Source organism: Pygocentrus nattereri, chromosome 5 (genome assembly GCF_015220715.1).
Source record: "Pygocentrus nattereri isolate fPygNat1 chromosome 5, fPygNat1.pri, whole genome shotgun sequence".
Taxonomy (NCBI): Eukaryota; Metazoa; Chordata; class Actinopteri; order Characiformes; family Serrasalmidae; genus Pygocentrus; species Pygocentrus nattereri.
The window spans coordinates 39363290-39367963 of NC_051215.1; positions in this window are offsets into that span (position 1 = coordinate 39363290).

Genomic DNA, 4674 nt, shown 5'->3' on the forward strand with positions numbered 1-4674 from the left:
TCGGACTTTAAAAGGGCGGTTACGAAAAGCCATGCAGACGCAGAATATCACCAATTGGGTGAAGGTTATACCTGTAGTTTTGGCCAAACTGCGGATGGCGCGCACAGACACTCTGGGTGGTCTGTCGCCGTATGAAATTGTCATGGGACGTCCGTTCCCCCTCCCATGGCGTCAGAAAACGGCTCTTGGATGTGCGTCGCAGCGAGTACACCGCAGGGTTGTTAACTGTTCTGAATGAATACTGGGAGAGGGTCAACCAAACTATCACAGACCCTCCCAAGGTCCCAACTCATGCTTTTAAGCCGGGCGATCAGGTATTGGTCAAGAAATTTGAGAGAAAGGGTTTTTCAGACTCCCCTTTCTCTGAACCCATTACTGTACTCGCTGTCACAAGCACGGGGGTATTAACCGTTCTTTTTCTACAGTGGATTCATGCCTCCAGATGTCAGTCAGCCCTGCAGTGATGTATATACATGATAGACGTCTAAATATTTTTGTTTCCTATCTCTAACCTGTCCTGTGTTACAGAAGTATGTTGCAGCTAATATTAATCCTGTGCCTGGTGGAACGTGCTGGCGGATCCCCCATGGATAACGTTTTCTGGCAGTATGCTAACTGGACAGCCAAGCAGTACACCAATGACTCCTGCTACGTGTGTCACCTGATGCCTTCCAGTGTGAACAAGCACTCCATGACCACGGCCCCTCTGGATCTCTCTGCTACTCTGCAGGCTGTAGCACACACCTGTCTGTCTCCTGACTGTTTGAATGTTACTCATTATGATTACCCTCACATTAATTATTCTCTTTCTTTATCACAGGATTTTTGTTCTAAACTTCGCAACACTACAGATCTTGCTACATGTTTGCAGTACATTCTTAAATATGTCCTTACTAACTCCTTACTATCTCCTTACTAACTCCTTATTAACTACTTACTCCTTATTTTGCCATGGCTGTCCCTTTTATCTGTATGGTTTTGCTGTTGCTGTGTTTGGGTCCTTGTTTTTTCAGATGCCTCATGGAAAGGGTCTACGCGCTGGCCTCCGCGATGCGACCCCCGCGGCCCGTATACCAGCCTCTCATCTCCAGCACCAACAATATGTATGTGTGCTCTCACGCACCACAGTAACCTGCCATGTTATGCCCCACCAGTTGGTGAGGCATAAAAGAGGGTAATGAAAGGGTTAACTCTGCTCTAACTCTGCTCTAAGCAGACTTTGCAGCAAGCATAGCTGCTGTCCTTGGCAGTTTGCACAAACAACTTGCTCCTCTTATCGGGACAACATTCTGTCCAGAACCATTTGTTCTCTTTTGTAGGTAAGATTGTTGTACACAGAGCAGAAGCCTCCCTCCTTTGGGCAGTTCCGGTGCTCCGTGAGTGTCAGCTTAGCATTTCATGACTGTTAGACAACTTATTTGGGTCCACCCTGTTTGCTTGTACGCAACAGGGCAGGACGTGTTTGTATAAAAGAAGGAGTGCCCTTCTCTCTGTGTGCAGAAGACTTAATAAACTCTTTGATTGATTACGAGCGTGGTTCTGTCTTCCTGCACCGAGCGCGCTCGCTGAGACTGAGACTTTCCACAGGACAGGTGATCCACTCTCTGGTTCCTCTTCATAAACGGACCAAACACGGCCGGTCCTTTCAATATATATATATATATATATATATATATATATATATATATATATATATATATATATATATATACATATATATATACAAAGAAAATACTAAAAATAATGTGTTTATATATGTATACACACACAAATTTAAAATATGATGGTTCATGAAGGGTGACCAGCAGCAAGTCACTTGCCCATTGCTTTGCATTTGTGTAACCTGATTTCATGAAAATACCCTAGCACATCTAAAATGTGTACATTCATTGTACTAAAATAGTGCTTTGTAAAGTTAAATGGAAATTATTTGTGATTTGTGTAAGAGGAAGACAGGGCACTAATCAGGTCTTGGCATTGTCATATCTTTAGACAGTCATATATTTAGTCATGCTTTAGTCTTACTTTTAGCATGCAGACTTGGCATGAGTGAGTGTGTTCAGGAACAGCTAGCTAGCCTATCTCATGCTTTTGTAGAAATCAGAAGAAGCAGCCAGGCAGTAGGAAAGGATTTAAAAAGTTTGCAAAAATAATTGAATTCATGACATTGAGAAACTGAAAGTTTTGAAATAAAACACTGACTTAGGAGGTTATTGAAGACAATTCTGAGAAGCTGCTGTAACCACCAGATAAACCAGATCTAAAAATAACATACAGCCACACCACAACTGTACAGGTGTCACAGCATACATCAGCTGCTGAATGTTAAGTCTGTCCCTCACCTGTGAGTTTGCATGCCTCAGGTTTACCTCCATAGCTCACTGCTTCTTTTTGTTTTCTCATCAATCCTATGGTGGTTCTGTCCTGCCTGCATGGCATGGCTGCCTCAGAATGAAGGAAGTGGTCAGGAGTGGGCAAACTAGTCTAGTGACATTTATAAGCTCTGAGGTATTGGCAGGTTTAGATGGATTTTCCTTGGCTTTGTTGAATTTGGCTCTCTTCCCTTTAAAAGGAAATGAGTCCAGTTGAGCACCTCAGCTGAGTGTTGACCTCTTAACACCCTTGCCTCAAATACACAGACGATAAAGTGGCTTAGCTTTCAGAAGAATCTTTCAAGACTCCATTATTATTGATGTTCGGTTGGGTTAACTGTAAAGTTGCTGCTTTACAATTTTAATATCAGATGTTTTGATTGTTCGAACTATTACTGTAATGGAAATGTATCCAATGTCCAGTTGTGATCTCATAGTTTCTCAGAGTAGTTGTAATGATGTTAAATCATTTTACAAAATGTTATGGTTGGACTTAAATCATTGCAGTTCATAGTATGTGATTTTTTTATGTGCCATACCACACTGAAAATAAATCCATGTACTTGATTCAGATTTGTACATAAATTCCACATGAATAAAATATGTTACATCAATATAGTCTTTCTTTCAGTTTATTCACTTTAGGCAAGAACTGAGATGACGTAATGTTTTATTCATGTGGAACCGATGTAGGCATTTGAATCAAGTAAAGTCAGTGTTGACCTACATATAAATCTGCAGTGTTCAGTATGGGCATTGATTAAGGTTTGTAGCGTTTCCACATGATACAACTTCTGTAATAGATTTATACTTTGTTTTATTAGCAAACGAAAATTTGCGATTTTAATTTTTCTACATAATTTGAACTTTCACGATGATTGGATCAGAATTGCTCTGAATAGAATCCATTAACTTACATGGAAAGTAAAGAGTGTTTTTTGCCCTCTTCTGTAAAGTTGCCATTTTCTTGTTTTTCTCAGGACAATGACGATTTAAATAATGTCAGAATACAGTTATTTATTATAACTAGGCAGTTTCATAGTTCAGATATTACAATATGACCATGTTCTCATGAGTTTGCACACTGCAAAAAAAAACCCCACAAAAAACAAAAAAAGAACATTTTCACTGCTAAAGTACTCTAAAGTTGAATTGTCAGTACCTGTTTTTTAATGTGAAAGGCATGTAAATAGGCCATATCTATAATGAATATATATATATATATATATAAAATGTCGTGTATATATATATATATATATATATATATATATATATATATATATAAACTCAAAATTGTCACCTTTTATTTTACAGATTTTACTTTAATTTTAATGATTACTTGTGATGTTATGGTAAAATCCTATATGCCAAAATAACTATTGAAACTGTTCAATCACTTTAAATGTGTAATTTTACAAAAACTTTAATTTTTCAAATTTTTGCCATCATTGAAAATTCTTTTACCTAACATGTTTTGCCTGGGACCCTGTCTTCTAGACTTTTTAACATTTTTAATTAATTTATTTAGCAGTGCAGATAAAAATGTCTAAAAGAGCAGACATTATTAAACTTATTGTATCTTTTTTATTCATTCATTAAATAATTAGTATTTTGATGATAAATAAACCCTGATTTTAGTTGGAATACAGCCCAGGCCTAATCTATCTCATATTTGTACTTTATTACTTGCTTAGAAAATGGTAAAAAAAATGGCTAAGGTCACCTTTGATTCTTATAATAGATTGTGCTCACCTGAAGATAACTCTAGCTTAAAAAAGACACTGATCCCTTTGTCTGGTATAAGCTATTTCAGCTGGGCTGGTGCAGAACCTCTACAGACAGGGCATCACATGTGTGAGAGAATCTAATCTTTGAGGACAATTGTGTTTTTATTGTGTGCAGGAGGTGGGCTGTAACTTCAGATGTCCCTCCAGGGCTGGGTCGATATTTTCTCCCCTTATTTCAGCCTCTGTCTTGTCCCATGTTTAATTGCATTGTGTAATGCTGGGGGAATGTAGTAGATTGTTAGAGGAAGTCCTGCTTAGGTCAGTGACCCAGCTGCCTCTTTCACTCTTTGGCCTCAGCTTTCTTCGTTTCTCTAATGCATCTCAAACCAAAGCAGCAGCAAGGTGCTCATCAGCTGCTCTTCATCTTGTAATAGGAATCCACTGGACACTTCATGTTATAGATCATTGTAGATTATTATACAGTTACCTTATCTGTCAGCACTAGCAGTGGGTGAGGACAGCAGGAATCACAATGAATTCATGATTTTAGGAGAGTAGGTCAGGAATGTTACAAC